The sequence below is a fragment of the Drosophila kikkawai genome, unplaced genomic scaffold (assembly GCF_030179895.1).
Source record: "Drosophila kikkawai strain 14028-0561.14 unplaced genomic scaffold, DkikHiC1v2 scaffold_87, whole genome shotgun sequence".
Taxonomy (NCBI): domain Eukaryota; kingdom Metazoa; phylum Arthropoda; class Insecta; order Diptera; family Drosophilidae; genus Drosophila; species Drosophila kikkawai.
Window position 1 is genome coordinate 92,072 of NW_027222749.1, and position 18,156 is coordinate 110,227.

An 18,156-nucleotide genomic window follows, 5' to 3' on the forward strand; every position below is an offset into this window, starting at 1 on the left:
AGGCGTTGGAAGCCGTGACATGTGCCCAAGGTTAAGATACTCTCTCATAAACTCGTGATACATGTCTTGCAACTCGCAGTTATTCGCAAGTCTGCGCTCCAACGAAAGAAATCTGCATCTTGCCGTTTCGAAGGATAAGCCTAGAACACTTGGATTTGTCTTGAATGGCAGCTTCACCTCAAAACGACCTGAAGAAAGTCTTTTTACTGTGTGCTCGAAATGCTTCTCACAAGCAACTTGTTCAGCTGTGTAAACAGCCTTCGATCTCTCAGGGACTTGTTCCAACTCCCAAAATCGTTCCACCAGAGAGTCGAGAGAACTTATATTTTCACTGACAGTGACGCTGCCTACTTGAGCTTGACTCGCTAAGCGTTGAGTGTACTTTCCCGACACAATCCATCCTAATAATGTTTTCTGAAGCGAAGGATGGTCGGAACCCAATTATATTTGGCCTACGCTTAGAAGTTCAAAAAAGGATTCTGCGCCAATAAGCAAGTCCACTTTTGCGGGCTTGTGAAAACGAGGGTCTGCCAATTCAATGTTTGCTGGAATTTTCCATTGGGCATAATTGACCTCATAGTCAGGTTGATATGATGAAATTGACCTTAACACCCAAAAATCGGTTGCGAAACTATGATCATTGACGCGAGAGTGAATTGACGTGTGCACCTTGTGCCGCACTACCGAATCGTTCTTCCCGACAGTAGTAATATTCAAATAAGACTCCTCCCTATGTAGCCGTAAACGTTGTGCCAAATCTTCGGCCATAAAGTTTATTTGCGACCCGGAATCTAAAAGAGCTCGTGCTAATTGAAACTGTCCGAATCTATCCCGCACCTTAACGACGGCAGTGGCAAGAATCACTTGGTCGCTACTTGCAACATGACATGAGTGGGCTTGATTTGAATGATCAAATGCTACAGGAAACGACTGTGACTGCACTTGAGAACCTGATCCCGAAGCTACAGGTTGCTGCTCTACCCCATATCTGTGAAGAAGTGTGTTATGAGGCTTAGAGCAGACGCGACACTTTGTTGCTTTGCATTTTTTAACTGGATGACCAGGATTTAAACAATTTATGCACAGCCGATTATGTTTCGTAAAATCAAAACGCTGAATCACGGACAGAGCCATAAAGGCTTGGCAACTACCTAAATTATGATTCGTCGCTGAGCAATATTGACATTTCGAATCTGGTTTGTGATCTGCTTTTGTGCATGAGAATGACGATTTTGAGTATCCCTTATTCGAACCTTGGCTAGGCTTCCCTTTACTTTTCGTTGATTCCTCAGCAGCTAAATGCTGGTATCGCCGATTCAACTGAAACGCACAATCAGACCATGTCGGCAACTTATTGTAATCTAGCTGCTCCTCAAATCGGGATTTTGTTGTGTGATCTACCTTGGACATAGCTATGTGAATAAAAATTGCATTATTGATCTCCTGTTCACTACCCAACGACTGCAATGATGCATACAGAGCCGATATCTCATCAACAAGAGACCTCAAGCCTGATGCAGAGGGTTTCGATACCTGGGGAAGGTCAAACAACTGAGAAATCGTGTCGAAGAAAATCAAACATTTATTGTCGTACACGTTTTTCAAGCTAGCCAATGCTTTCTCATAATTTAACTCGGAAATTTGAAACGCCTTTACAGTTCCTAATGCATCACCTGTTAGACATGTAAGGAAATGGTTGAACTTTTCTACCTTTGTAAGGGATGGATCCTTATGAACTAAACTCTCGAATAGACTTATAAAATTTTTGTAGTCCGAATGTTTTCCACTAAACTTCGGCAGATTCATTTTTGGTAATTGCGATGAATGACGATAACCACTGAAGTCCCCTTGACTGATTCTCTGAGGTTCAACTTCTATCATTGCGGAGCGATACAATGCCTTTGTAATGATACATGCATCCTCAACCGACGCTCTCAGATCATTTTCTGAGTATAGTATATCAATGTCTGCCTGGATATCCATTAGTTTTTTACAGTACGATTCGAGAAGTTGCATTCGATATTCCATTTGAATTTTGTCGAATGAAATAGTTCTTTCCTCAAATGCCTTTTTCATTCGCTCGATGTCACTCAGAACCATATCGTGTTTCTGCATAGCCATCAAAAGTTTTGCATTTGGCTTTGCAGCCGAATCTCTTTCAGCCATTTTGAAATTAATTGGGAATTAATAAAAATGCTCCAAATGTAATGATTGGCACTAAGTTTTAATAAATCACTGTCGCAAATGATTCCGTAATTATTATTCACTTGCATTGTTTTCATGCGTTTCCTTAATTTTCTTCTGTGCTTGACTACGTGCTAGCTGCATGACATCAGGCGTTTTCAACAAGGTATCATCCTGTAACGACTTAATGTTTCTTAGTAATTCATAGTCCTTTCCGTTCATGATCATATTTTGACCAAAACACAAATAATAAGGTGAAAATCCGGTGCTACGATGATTGTTCGCTCTTAAAGATGCGCTAATTTTGTCTATATTCCTATCCCAATCGGTATGATCAGTCCCGATATAAGCTCTTATGGCGGCCAGTACGGATCTATTTACTCGCTCGCTCGCGTTGGCTTCGGGAGAGTAAATGGCTGTACACACATGTGCTACGCCGAATCGCGTTAGGAAAGCCTTAAAATATCCAGATTTAAACTGTGATCCGTTGTCCGTTAGTATGGATTCCGGAACTCCGAATGTACAGAAGACGTATTTCACCAAAAAGTCGCAAATTCTATCAGAAGTAAACTTTCGTAATGGGTGCAAGAAGTGAAACTTCGTGAAGTTATATCGACGATAATAAGCAGACCTATGTTACCGCTCTTGGATCGCGGATATGGTCCTAAGAGATCCATATAAAGTTTCTGAAACGGTCTTTGGGAAGTTGTTGGATTCCCCATGGGTGGTCTTAATATTTGATTAGGACTTTTAGTCGACTTGCAAATGCAACAGTTAGCTACGTAATCACGGATTTGGGTCACCATACCTGGCCAAAATAAATAACGCTTCAATTTCTCAATCATTTTGGACATGCCTACATGAGCTGAATCTGGGGCATCGTGTGCTCGGTACAAGATTGCGTTTCGTAAGGCTGTCGGGACCCAGAGCTTCCAAGCATCCGCTGTTTGTAGGGCATCTCCCTTTGCGATTTCTGTTCGTTTGTATACAAACTTACCCGATATTTTCAGATCAGGCAATCTTGCTTGATTTGTTTGGATTTGGTCGATCAGGCTTAGGTATTCCTCCGAATCGAATTCGCTAGATGACAAATCAATGATTGGGCCTGCGTCTGTGACTTCCTCTAGGTTAGATTCTTCACAACGCGACAGCGCATCCGCAACTACGTTCTGCGAGCCGCTTCTGTGCTTTATACTAAATGAGAAACCCTGCAGCTGGATTGACTATCTAGCCAATCGTCCTGGCAGGTCTTTCTGCTTCATCAGCCACTGTAAGGACGCGTGATCTGTCACTACACAAAATTCCTGCCCCTCTATATAAGCACGAAACTTTTTAATCCCTCTAATCACTGCTAAGCACTCTAGTTCGGTCACAGAATAGTTTCGCTGTGCTTTCGTCAGCTTCTCTGACATGTACGCTATTGGTAACTCAACGCCGTCTTCATTTTCTTGGGCTAATACGCATCCAAGTCCATACAGACTAGCATCGCAAAGCAATATGAACTTATTATGAAAATCTGGGGTTCGTAACACAGGTGAGGAGGTCAGTTTCGACTTCACTAATTTAAATGCCTCTTCAGCTTCCGGATCCCAGCTAAACTTACGGTTCTTCTTAAGCAATTCCGTGAGTGGTAAGGTGATCGTATCATAATTGTCTACGAATCGCCTATACCAGCCTGCTAGTCCTAGGAACCTGCGAAGTTGTTTGACTGTCGTCGGGATCGGAAATGTGTCGATTGCGCTAACTTTGCCTGGATCGACTTTGATCTGTCCATACCCTATGATAAAGCCTAAGTATTTAATCTCGGTCATACAAAATTTCGACTTCGCTATATTGATAGTTAAATTAGCTTGCCTCAACTTCACCGCGATTTCTTCTAACAACACCATGTGGGACTCGAAATCTTCCGACAGAATTAATAAATCGTCTAGGTATACGAATACCCTAGGGCGCAAATGTGTTGGTATCACGGCGTCCATCAGTCTGCATAGTGTTTGTGCTGCGTTACACAGGCCGAACGGCATTACTTTGTATTGATACAAAGGCCTGTTGGGGATCGTGAACGCTGTGCACTGCCTGGACTTCTCCTCGAGTGGAATCTGCCAGAATGCGTGTTTCATATCGAGACCCGTTATGTAAAGCGCTGGTGGCAATCTGCTAAGGATTCCGTCTACGTGAGGGAGTGGATAGGCGTCTTTTATGGTTAGCTTCTTCACCTCCCTGGAGTCCAAACATAACCGAACTTTTTCTCCTCTCTTCACCAGCACGCAGTTACTGCTCCACGGGCTTCGAGATTCTTCGATCACGCCTAACGCTAACATATTCTCTACTTCGGCAAACATAAGTTTCTCCTTAGCTGGTGAGATGGGCCAATGCCTCTGTTTTACCGGCTTCGCTTGACCAACGTCTATGGAATGTTCAATTAGTTGAGTTCGACCTAATCCTTCTGACTCGTAAGAGGGAAGCTTAGAGATTACAGTCTCTAGCCTCTTCTGTTGCTCGATCGATCCGGATCTTCGTCTCGCCCTACGTCAAGTTCAGCTACACTTCCGGTCTCTTCCATTATTTTGGACAATAGACCGAAGTCTCGCCAGAAATCAACTCCCAGATATATATCTTGATTCAGCCCTGGAATCACAAAAAATTCGACTGGATGTGTACGATTTCGATAATTGATGTCTGCCACGAGTCTGCCTACGACGGGGCACTCGGAGTTATTCGCGGTTTTAATGCGACCTGAACATTTTCGTAAATTTGGGTTCTGAGCTAAGTCTCTAGCAGCGTTGCCTCCGATACAGCTTATCGTTGCTCCTGAATCGAGTAACGCCACATAGCGCTTACCCACTAAATCGATTTCCGTGTATAAACGGTTATCGGAATTCATAAAAACTGCTGCTATCAACTTTTTCCGGTTCTTTCGAACCTTGTTCCAAAATGATCGTGCTCTTAGTGTTGAACGTCCGGGTTTGTGAGTGTCAATACTGCTGCAAACGTCTGCGAATATTCTTCGTCTGGCTTCAGCGTACTGTGCTTCACGTATATGATATGGTTGGTTAACTTTTGCTGTGTTTGGGTGTACTTTTTGCAGATTTGAAACTTCACACGGTTCTGTCTGCGTACCACTACTGGATTTTAATGTTTCGGATGCGACGCGTGGATTTTGGCCGACGCATCCCTTTGTCGGTTTTCCGATGGTCTACAGTGCTGACAGTTTGGCTTAAAAGTGTTCTTGGCTCCGCATCCATAACAGAAGATGCTGCGAACTTCGAGGCACTCGTCGAACCTATGGCCTATCTTATCGCAGTTCCAACATCTTATCTGATTAGTCTGTAGGGCTGACACATCTTCTAGTCCTACATCCTCAGATTCCTGTTCTAGTTGAGCAATATAAGGTTGTGTTCCAACTTGGTTGTATAATTCGTACATGCTTGGTGGAATTTCCAATACCACTCATTCGCTTTGCCGGTAAAGAACAGATGTAGGTGATCACAAAGAAGCTGATGATCTCCGTTCAAGTTTTGTTGGGCTAGTGCTTGCACTCTGTACAGAAAATCCTCTGTCTGCAAGCCATCTTTGGCTCCATCAAATTTGATGTGCCAACTCTGGATAATACCGGGCACCTTCTCCGGCTGCACCGAAGTGTGCGACCTCTCAGAGTTTCTACTAGATTGTCGATTCCCTAATCTCTCGTTTTGCTCCCTGTTCGGTAAATTCAATCCTGACCCTGGCTGAGCTTGACCTACTGCGAATGCTTGTCCCTGTGTTACATTGTTCATGCTTCTCCTACTCGGGGATTGGGCATTCTGTTCGAGCTGCAAATTCGATATCTGTGACTGTATGAAAAGAGTCAAATCCTGCATAAGCTTCTGTTGCTGAGACTGCATTGCTGCTTGAACTACTCTACCTATTTCTTCGACACTCTCTGCTCTAGATGAATCGAGAATTGATGGTGTATTAGCGCTTCTATCGCGCTGCTGCGCCACGTTACTACGTTGCTGAGACCTAGTAACCATACCTCTGCGTTGCCCCAAACTTCGACCTCTTCTTGGTTCATTCCTGTTACGGCCTCGGTTTGTGATAAGACTGCTGCTGCCTTCGGCAGCGTCATATTCATTGGGTGCTCTTCCTGACTCGGATCTTTGTTCTGCATCTGCCAATTCGGCTAACAAGTTATTGTTCGATACTGACAACTGCTGCACCGTGCATGGTCGATCGCAAGTCGGACACGAGTTCGTTACTGACAAGTGATCTCTAATACATTGATGATGAAATCGATGATTACAAGGAGAAGCTGCTGTCAGATCGTTCACGCTTAAAGGTCGTGTGCATAGAATGCAAACACTTTCGTCATTATTAGAAGCGGCTGCTAAATTCTCTAAGCTATGATGAATAGGCATTTTCTTCTTGCGTATCTGTTATTGGTTGCTTAATATTTTCAATTTATGGTCTTTGTTTTTCCAGCTAGTTTCTGTCGAATACCTTCTTGCTGAGCGTTCTCTCCTAACCAACTCTATACTAATATTGTCTATATTGTCGCGGCTTTGTAGGTTTGTATTCGCTGTATTGGTCATCCATCGAAGTTCCTCCACTTGATATTCCTAAATACGCGTACAGTACCTTTTGCCAGTAGTCTAAACTGTCGCCTTTGGATAGTATTCTGCGCTCGGTTAGTACTGGTCGATAGTACCACGAAGTTTTGATAACATATCGCTATTCCAAGCTACTAATTCCGAATTCGCTTCCCTCTACCTATTGAACGGGAGTTTGATCCACCTAACTAATTTCAGGCTCGAGTTTTTGCGCCTGTGAGTGGGTTCGTTGCGGTCGCCTTGATCCGTAAGATCTCGAATCGAAGACGCAATTCCGGCTAAGAAGTCCTCAACTCGCAACTAGCAAATCTCTAGTATAAAATAGTAACAATTTCTGCTGATTAAATTAATTACAAAAAAATTCTTTTGGATGGATAGTCGAGCATTTTCATGGGCTAAAACCACTCGAAGGTCCTGCACCTAAAACAATAGGTATTTGCGGCTCCTGCGAGTTGCACTATAGCTTGATATTCTTCTTCCTCTTATTTCTCAAATGCAGATAACGGTCTTTGGCCCCACACGTTGGGCGCCATTTTATTTATGTAGTAGCCAAGAGGCAGGTGCTCACTAGATACTGTGGGTTTTCCAGTGTACAATCGGATCGGTATTTGTGCACTTCTTGCTATGCTCGGTTCAAAGCTCGTCGGATATGGCGTGGGCCTTCCTCACCGATAATAAGTCACACCCTTTCACTACTGTAATAAAAGTTTAAGTGCACATTCTGTAAACTAAATGATTGGTCAACGGTTGAATTAATCAGACGTACGGACGGACCCTAAAGAGTAGGTATAAGAGAGGAACACTCGCGTTGTGGGTGGCTGAGGTGTCGTTCGCCCCCACGTCTTTACCCTCCCTGCCGTGGTAAACTCTGATAAATTAAGTGTTACCCCTTTACTAAGTTCATCTTTTCGATCTTAGCTCATTCTAAAGTTATTCGACATCCACTTGCTGTATTAACATAGACCAAAAATATACGTTTTTACTCCATTATTATTTCGTTAAACTTCAGGATAATTCATAATTCTGTCTCTTACAATTATTCATCATTTTCTTAACCTCTCTAGTCCCCAGCTATTTATCTCTACGTTAATTGAAATTTAAGTAAACACACGCGTAAATATGCGGCTCGCTTAGGATCCCGTTTAAATTATACATACGATCGATATATATTTACAGAATAAATCAAAAATGCGGCCTTTGTGCCGATTTACTTTCGATATATTGACTTACGCTCAGATCCTCCGCTGCTGGTTCGTTGGGCCCATCGAAGTTGCAGGTGCTGATGGCTGTTAGTTGGAAAGTTCAGAAACGATATTTAAATGGGACGCTCGCGTTCGCATTCACATATTACGCTAAATGGCAGAAAAGCAACAACAATATCAGTTACTTTCTAGCTAACGTTACGCATTACTCTAAATTTAATCGATCTCAAAACTTCTCTACATCCTTCGGGTTACTGGAATCATCCAGCGTGAGCTCGCCGCGACGCGCCTCCAACTTCTTCGACAGGTCACATGCCTGCCGCGCAAGCGAGCTCTCTATCCGGCTGCGCCTGCTCCTGCCTAGTCTCCGCTCAGCTACCTTAGGTGCACCTCCACTGTTCCTACTGGCTTATGCTCGAAAAGGTAATGCTTAGCCGCTGTCCATACAGCCGAATCGCCTTAGTTGGGGCTGCACGAGGCCGGTTACATTACTCCGAGAACTCAGACACAGGCCGCCTCTGGTCTGACTCTTGGAGATTTCTCGCTCCCGGTTTAGTGCGGTCGCACTCGGATCGCTATAGCTCCTTGGCAGCCGACGTGGCAAAGCAGAGGTACCCAAAAAGTAGGGTTACGCGCACGTGCTGCGTTGGCCGCACGTCGACGTCTCTGCCGCTGTAGGGCCTCCGAAAAGTTAGGTTATGGCCGCTCGTGTCGCACAGCGTTGGGCTGCACGTCGACGTCGCTGCCGCCGTAGGGCTTCCAAAGAGTAGGGTTATGGCCGCTCGGTTGCACCGCGTTGAGTTGCACGTCGATGATCGCCAACTTCTGCCGCGTGTGGCTGCCACGCCGGCGATACGCCTACGCCTAGCGAAGGACGTAAGAGCCGTCGCCTAGCGCCAAACTAGCCCTGCACAACAAAAGGGTTAACTATACTATAAACTCTGCCGTTCCGTAGTTAATATTTACCCGTTCTCACTCGTGCACAACACTTATTAAGTTTTGTCACTGGTCTATTAATTCGATTGAAACTGTATACTCCACGTGCCGGAATTATTATAGTAAAAATGATCTACGATGCGTGTGCTTTGCTCTGGTTTTCAATTTCAAGTGAGCGAGCGTCACAAAATTTCTCTACACGCAGCGTGCCTTGCATAGCAAACGAGCCAAAAGCTACGGAACTTTTCCCAAATCCTCTCTCGCGCTCTCGATGCTCGCGAGCGAAGGACTGGAGGAAGGAAAAATAAGCAAAAAATCGTACGATTTCGCTGGCGCTGCGAATGCAGGTAGAAGAAAAACGGCATGTTCTGGAAGGCGCTACCCTACACTCTAGTCGCGGCATATGCGTTTCGATGGGTCGGTTCTATCATTTAAACTTACGATTATACTTATTTATATTTTCCTATTTGTTTTCTCTGCCCTTACCCTCTGACCCCTACAAGCGAGAGCGGGCTGAGGAGCTTTGCAGAAGCGGGAGCGCTTCGGAGTCGCGCGGGGGGGAAACGAAAGCTCCTGACCTGAACAATAGGGCTTGGGATCGAGTAAAAGCAGCGGATAGTAGCATTAGTGAGAGGGCTGCATCATATTTTGTTACAAACATGATGAAGCTAAAAAAGAAATTTGGTATGGGAGCAAAGCAACAGAAAAAGAAAGTGGTGAAAAAATCTCTTGCATCAATCATCAAAAAGGCAACCATCGAATTGCGAAAGCATAAGCCACTCGACATATTGAATGCTGTTAAAGTGGCACGCAGTGCAGTATCGAAATCAATGGGATGTATCGTTGTATCTGTATCGTTGGGTAAAGGCTTGTACCTACAACCATACAAGAAAGGCTTTGGCATATCATTTTCAAAAAATAATAATAAACAAAAAAAACTATTAAATGAGCTACCCAAGAGAGCACTTTCCAATTTTGATATATTGAAGTTTGCCTTTAAAAATATTCCACATTTTCGGGGGGTTTATATGAGAGATGACATACCCAAAGTACCACATTATTCCGAGTGTGGAATAATAAATTTAGCAGACTCATCATCAGAAGGAACGCATTGGGTGGCGTATTATAAGAAAGGATCAGACTCGTACTACTTTGACAGTTTTGGTAACTTGCAGCCGCCTTTAGAAATAATTAGATATTTAGGGGAAAAAATAAGATATAATTATCAGCGTTTCCAAAAATTTGGTACTTTTAACTGTGGGCATTTATGCCTTAAATTTTTGCTAGACTGTAATTCTTCCCATACCCTTCGTAACCACTTCACATGAAGTGGACACTTTGACCTTTTACAAAGCTAGACGTTCTATCCATTGAGACCGAATACCATAGTACAAGTGGATAGCAGTGGGAGGAGAAATATGCTCCTTGGCGGGTATAAATTCAGGGCCCTCGTCTAGGAAAAATATCATTCAGCGACCAGCATCAGCAGCAACAACAGCAGCAGCAACAGTAGCATCATGAACCGCTGTACCACCACCACCACCAGCTCTACCAGCTCCACCAGCTCTACCAGCTCCACCGACTCCAACACCGCATCTAGCTCCAACTAATCCGCCTCATCCAACTCAACCGCCTCCAACCTCCCCACTGGGGTCACGCAGGAGGACATCGATGCCCTTTTGAGGGATATTGAGGAAGACCCTCAGATGCAGGCCTTCAACGCCTGCAGAGTGAAAAGGAAGTTAACCTTTCACAAGCTGTCGATAAATATGCCCTTTCATATTTATTCGGCCAGGCGGGTGACGGGAAAGTTCGGCACCAATATTATGGTCGAACTGGATACAAGAAATGTACTCCTCCCGGATAGGTTCTCGCAGCTTAAGGATGAGGTAATCCAAAAGATTTCTTCAGGGTCGTATTCTCTCCAAAAGCTGCAGGATGGGAATGTTATAATAGATTTAAGTACAAATTTCAATAATTAAATAAAAAAAAAAATTTTTTTTAAATTACAAATTTTTTATTGGGAAAAGGGACTTGGGAAAATTCTTTTTCAGCTTTTATATTTCAGATTAAAAATGAAAACAAAAATAAATAAAAAAAAAATTTTATATATACAAAAAATATTACAAATTTTTTATTGGGAAAAGGGACTTGGGAAAATTCTTTTTCAGCTTTTATATTTCAGATTAAAAATGAAAACAAAAATAAATAAAAAAAAAAAATTTTATATATATAAAAAATATTACAAATTTTTATTTGGGAAAAGGGACTTGGGAAATTTATTTTTCAGCCTTTATATTTCAGTTAAAACAAAAAATAAATAAATAAAAAAAAAAAAAAAAAAAAAAAAAAAATTTTTGATTGGGAAACGGGACTTGGGAAAATTCTTTTTCAGCCTTTATATTTCAGTTAAAAAATGAAAACAGACCTGATAAACAGATCAGAGCTGATACCAGGTCCGATTATCAGGTCGGTTTATCAGACCTGATAAACATATCAGGTCTGATTATCACATCTTGTTGTTGGTCACATGATAATGTCGAGGATGGAGTTGATACATGTGCTTGCCATTTCTTTACTGTACGCTCACAAAAATCATTAAAAATTATAAAAATGTATGTTAATTTGGAACATCGCTTTTGATTATTATACTTGAAAAATAAAATTATATTTACAAAAAAAAAAAAAAAAATAGATAGCATTTTTTTAATGGTGGAAATGGGATATGGGATATTTCTTTTGCAGCCTTTACTTTTCAGATTGACTGTGGATTTGAGTTTTGGGTGGATGGGGTGTTTCACTGTTGAGAAACCGTTACAAGTGCATCCTTCACCATCCCTACTTTGGTGAGCTAATTGAGCAGGTTGTTGCACGCACTTGATCTAGTGTAGGTGGGATGAGGGTGGGAAAATTTGACTGCTCTGATCCTCTTTCCAGCGGCCCTTCAGTGGGAAAACAAGTGACCTTTTTCAAGTGAGGTATGTCACAGGGAAAATCACAGTCCTGAGTCGTGGGTGGGAACATGTTTCGACTCTGGCGCCCTTGTTCACTTACACCCCGTCCCTTTATCAAGTGAGGATGTTGCCTGAACGTTCACGTCTGGCGCCCTTCTTCACTTACACCCTGTCCCTTTTTCAAACGAGGATCGTGGGTGAACGTACACGGGATGCTCAGGATCACTCCGGGCGGAGCAGGACCGCCGCCGTGGGCCCTTTTTCAATTGCCTTATCCGGGCGGAGCAGGACCGCCGCCGTGCGCCCTTTTTCAATTGCCTTAAGTGGGTGAACGTACACGTGTGGAACAGGATCTCCCCGGTGCGCCCTTTTTCAATTGCCTCACCCTCTAAGTGAGGGGTCGTCGGTGCACGTGCACGTGTGGAAGAGGATCACTCCTGTCGGAGCAGGATCTCCCCGGTGCGCCCTTTTTCAATTGCCTCACCCTCTAAGTGAGGGGTCGTCGGTGCACGAGCTACCGGGATCGCTCCGTTGCATTCGCACTCGTATCCATATCCCTGTGGGAATCCCTTGAACACTTGATCTCAAGTGTCCTTTTACATGCACTGACCCTAATTTATTCCATCTTTATTACCCCCTCTTATGACAGGTTCATATCTCCCCCTAACTAAGTGCATTTTTATTATCTAAACCACTCTAATTTTGACAGCTAATCCATTAATTGCATTTTTATTACCCTTTTTACCGACATCAAAGGTCCCGAAAGCCCGGTTATTCAACTACTACAAACTAATATAAATACAAATTCGGAAGTGGAATCAGGCATTATTAGCTGAGTTGTGAACTTTTTGTTTACAAATTTACAATTCAGTATGCAAATGTATTAGCCTTCTAAAAACTAATCTAAGTACAAATTCTGCCGTGGATACATGCATTATTAGCGGAGTTGTGAACTTTTTGTTTACAAATTAACAATTGAGTATGCAAATGTATTAGAATTGTAGGAATTCATTTTGTTCGGCTGGGGGGAGCTGTTGCAGCTAGCTTTCGCAGAATAGGCACCAAAAAATATAATCAATCCCGCGACGCAGTCGAAGGTTCCACAGAAAACCACCACAAGAAAAGAATAGGCCGGGGGCGTCGGGGTAATTTTGAATATATAAATGCATGGACTTGGTCCGCTTTATTTGGCTTCAGGTTTAGAGCTAACTACAAGCGGGAGCGGGAGATCGAAATAGGAGTGCGCGAGCGGCCGAAGCCTCAGCTTGGAGAGCGAGAGCGCAAGCGGAGGAGCTTTGGACTGGAAGTCCGGAGGGAGAGGGAGAGAAAAAGAGAGCGCACTGCCTCCCGAAATTAAGCGCCTTTCTGGCGTGAACATTCTCCCCCCCTTGCGAGGATACGCAGCAAAATATTATAAGTCCTTCGCTCGGGAAAGTGTTGGATTCGCTGAGCGGTCGTCGGCATGTAGAAGTGTGTGATGATCCTGTCCACACGACTGGCATCGGTCGTTACTACGGCAAGATCCTCCAGAATGGTGGTGGGCCAAGCAGTTGACGCAGTATTTTCTGTCGATGACTGCCTGGAGCCGTTTCTTTGCATCAAGTCGAAGAAAACGGTGGCACTTCCGAAGAGGATGGTTCCCTTGACAGACTCGGCATTGGTAGGATGAAATACCTCGGGAACGTCTGCTTTTGCTGTCGTTGTATGGAACCCAGTAATTGAAGGAGTCGGCCGCATTGGTTACTCGTGTAGAGAACGACGAAATCCGTTGGATAGGTGAAGATATCTGTCGGGTGTCATCACGAGGAATCGGAACACTGGAAGATGAGTCGCTTGGATGCAACAAAGTGTGATGCCGACCGTGACAAGTAAGACAGTTGTGGGCGCTTGTGCAATTACGGAGTGGATGACCGCTTGCAAAGCAATTTAAGCACAACTGCTTTTTCTGGATATAAGATGATCGATCGACTATCGTCATCTGAAGGAAGCGTGGACACAAACGCACTGGATGGTTCTCTGTAGAACACAAAGCGCATCTTTTGGACGTATGAAGAATCCTCGTACTAAAGGATTGTAGTACTCGTTGCGATGGGTTGGAGATTGTCGGTTTAGATCAGCGATGGGCACGCAGTGGCTCAATTTGCTCACGCTGCTCAAACCGTTATCTTTTTTCGGAGGCGCCAGCATGTCGCACAATTGCAGACGCACAAGTGCAGTGCTCGCGACCAGCGAACCGTGAAGATTTACAAAAACAACCACACTGACCTTTGGCGCAGGTAGCGAGCACATCCCCGCGATCCCGAGTTTGCAACAACAAAACACAAGCGACCCGAACTCGCACATCGTCCCAAAAACAAGAACAATTTTAAAGGGAACTGTGCGGCTAGCGTTGACTTCTGCACTAAAGAAAAAAGTTTGGATTTATTTTGCAGTCGTTTTTTTAGGCGGACATAAATGCACGTAAAAATGGCTGAAGATATTGATCTACTCAAAACGTTTTTGTCAGTGTATTTTCTCGGCTCGCACATTCTGTGTGTCGCGTGGGTGCGACGGTTCGCAACGCCGGGGGTTGTTGTTGTTGTTTTTTTTTCAGCGAGCTGCTGCTCAAACCGTTAGATTTCGTGCCCATCGCTGGTTTAGATGAACGAAAGCGTGTCACAGTAGGCTGGATAGAATCTATGGCTTCCAGAGTTCTATAGCGCTCTGTTAGGAATGAATCAAGTTCCGGCCACGTAGGAATTTCGGTTTTTTGTTCGATGGATTGCTCCCATAATGAAAGCGTCAGCTTTGGAAGTTTTGTGGAGCACAAATAGACAAGGAGAGTAGTAGGGGAATCTAACATCCAGGCCAGTTTTATCTTAATTGCTAATTAGGGTCATTAATTAAATAGATAGGGGTGATCTGACCCCTGTCACCTTAAAAGGGTAGGGTAATAAAAATTGATTAGGGTGTGATTGAATGGATTGAGGACACATGAGAAACGTGTGCGGAAGCGGTATCGCCCCGAAGACGCACTCGATACGTGAGCGAGGGAGCGATAACGCACACGATACGTCTTCGAGTGCGTATGCGAGGGAGCGATAACGTTCGATCCGCACGCGAGCGGGAGCGTAACCGCCTCGAAGACGCACTCGAAACGGCTTCGAGAGGGAGCGATAACGTTCGATCCGCGCGGGAGCGGGAGCGTTACCGCCTCGAAGACGCACTCGAAACGGCTTCGAGAGGGAGCGATAACGTTCGATCCGCGCGGGAGCGGGAGCGTTACCGCCCCGAAGGCGCACTCGAAACGGCTTCGACGCGCGCATTCGTTTCCCACAATCAAATCCCACACCAAAAGGGGATGGAGGGTGAAAAGGTCAGTGCGATCCTTAAAGGGATGAAGATGACACCGGGTACACCTGCAAACGCACAATGCAATGAAGAGGGAGGGATGAAAAGGTCAGTCGAGATTTTTGGTTGTGATACATATGGAGACTTGTGTGTACACGAAAGGACAAGCTGGCCAGCGATCATCCATTTCATAAAGAGAGGGGAGGGCGCTCATAGACAGGTAAAATAATGTATGCGACCGGGAATCAAGGGATGAGGTTTAAACCCATGCCACATACCCTTTCGGAGTCAAAGACACTCCCCCTCAGAGTCAAAAAAAAGGTTGTTTACGATGTCGACTAATTGAAGACTTCTCAAGAAGGTTACAGCTCATTTATTAATGGGTGGGTGAAGGGAACATGCATTGATATACAACCCGTTTAAAAACTCATTTCAAAACAAAGAAAAGGAAGGGAAAAGTCAACGAAGGCTGGCGCCGAACGCCGTCCACTTTAGAGGCAATCTCATTTGCTTAATGTGATAAACAAAGGACCATGGCTTCGTATACCACCAGTTCTCAAAAGTCATTTCAAAATGATAAAAAGTCAAGGAGACCAACATATTTTCTTCAATTAATCTCTCATTTATTTTCAATTAAGTGTGAAAAGGATTCGTCCTCTCACCCCTTTATTATAGGTAAATTTCCCATACTTGAAAATGAAAAAACTGAAAAGAATAACAATTTTCCCATTTCCCAATGAAAAGTATTGAATATAGTTTATTTTTTCTGAATATTGTATAATTTTATTTTCTCAATAACTAAATCGATGTTCTAAATTACAATACGAATTTATAATTTTTAAACATTTGGTTGAGCGTACAGTAAAGAAATGACATGCGCATGTATCAACCCCATGGTTGACATCATTTTTAGCCCAGCAACATGATGAGAAGTGTTGTCCGTGTTCATTAGAAACCAGTGGAGTATCAGCCATCCTTCTATTGAAATATTTTATTGAATCTTCCAGATATTTCTTGTGCTCGCCGAAAATTTTATTGTCTTTGTTCCAATATTTCAAGAAATTGTTTATTCTGCATATAAGTTCATAGATCCCCATTTTGGATACATTTTTCATTTCACTTTTGTTTATAAACATTTTATTGTATTTTTTATTTAATTATTTTGTTGAATTTATTTTTTGTGTTTTGTTCCGTAGACGTCCACTTCCAACGATTTCCAGAAATTGATTGAAGAAATGTTATTCAATTTTTATACAATACGTTGAACCAATCCAGTTAGTGGTGTGTATTCGACTAGCCGATCATGAATGAGAAGGCAATATACCTTAGTATTCATCTCACTTGCTTTAGTTAGTTCTGTTGAAATTTTTATATCAATGGGTCCTGATTTTACACTCTCATTTTGATATGAGAGATCGACAACTACAATGGGAGCCTTGCTCATAAATTCTGTTGGAGATAGAAGTGGATGGGACTCTCTATTGTAATAGCTCTCTTGAAATCTGGCATACATATCATACAAGACAGCGATACGATTTTCATTGTATTTAATATTCAAATCCTCATAAGGGTACACATCGGAATTAAGATATACCTTTGCATTTCTCAAATTGTTTGAAATTAGTTCTCCATTTAAGGTGAATGCAATAATAGCAAATCGTGGTCTCTCTCTATTTGCAGCCAGCTTAACATTCCATACATGATGTGTTCCCTGTACCAATGTTGGATTTATATAACAATCCCAGCTGCGAAATGAAAGTGGAAGACTAGCTCCACTTTTCACTATATTATTCATTTTAATTTTTGTACTATCGCTTAAAACAATATGGGGTACCTTCCAACTAATACTGTGTATAGCAATATTATGTGTTTTCCTATCCACAGTTTTATAATACATTTCATCTGTATTTTTAGCTAGTAGGAGGATTATTTCATGTTTACAATTTAATATGACTCTCCTAAAATCCTCTGTAAAACCCAAAAGCATCCGAAGCGGAACAGAAAAGGAGAAATGACCCCCAGATCTGATATCATCTCCTCCGCTCCATCCAGCATTGCGATAAAGATGTTTTTCCTCATGACTGATGGATAGAAAGTTCTTGAGGGTTGATGTAATACCAGTGAACCGTGTCCTATCAAGCTCAGTTCCATTTAGTTCGTATCTTATTTCATCCAAAAAATAAGCCATGCAATTATTTTTAAGTAGACCATCAACACCATTTGTACTGCTTGTTCCTGTATTCGCATCAATAATTTTGCTAAGTGTGCCTTCAAAGTGGAGAAAGCTTTCACATGGCAACAGATTGATGTCAGAGTTCTGTACACAGATCCGGACTTCATCATTTGTTTTGAAGTTTTGTTGATATGGATGATACGTATGGTACTCCTTTTTAATGATACTTTGATCATTGATAGGCTTTTCTTGAACATGAAAAATTTCATTCATTTGAAAACTAGTTATAAAACTTTATTTAATATTAAATCCAAGTGATTTTAAAATCAATTTATTTTTTAATGATAGAGCAGCTCGTTTATGTGAAGCTCCTTGAGATGATGTTGATGTTTTCACTTCAGCTTTCGACTTAGTAATGTTGATAGGGGCGCGAGGAATGGGCTTTTTATTATAGATGATCATTCTGCTGCTCGCAAGTGTAAACGAATTGATACAGTTTCTCCTCGCAGATTAATTAAATCTCCGTTCTGATCAGTTACCCGTACTTCAAGCGTGCTTATTTCTCTACAGTTGACAGGTAAATAAATTAATGTTCATTTTATAGCCAGGGGGTACATTAATCCCAAATTCGTGAAGCACATGATTTGGTTTATTTCCAACATACGATCCGCTAATAATATTACATTGCAATCTAATGGAATTTACTTTTAAAATATTTATTGGATTATCCGAGTTGTGAATTTCATCATTATGAGGCCTTAATTTCCGTTTATTGAATCCAAATAGCT

General features: G+C 42.6%; 1 long non-coding RNA gene across 1 annotated transcript in view; it reads right to left on the minus strand.

Moving 5' to 3' along the window:
* The window catches only part of LOC138929616 (uncharacterized), a 41,917-nt gene extending 32,848 nt beyond the window's left edge, over nt 1-9,069 (minus strand). The window contains exons 1-2 of the long non-coding RNA XR_011445853.1: nt 8,942-9,069; nt 8,004-8,882 (exon numbers count right to left, since the gene is read on the minus strand). This is a non-coding gene — a long non-coding RNA (uncharacterized lncRNA). The remainder of the gene's footprint in view (nt 1-8,003; nt 8,883-8,941) is intronic.
* Nucleotides 9,070-18,156: the final 9,087 nt, after the last annotated feature.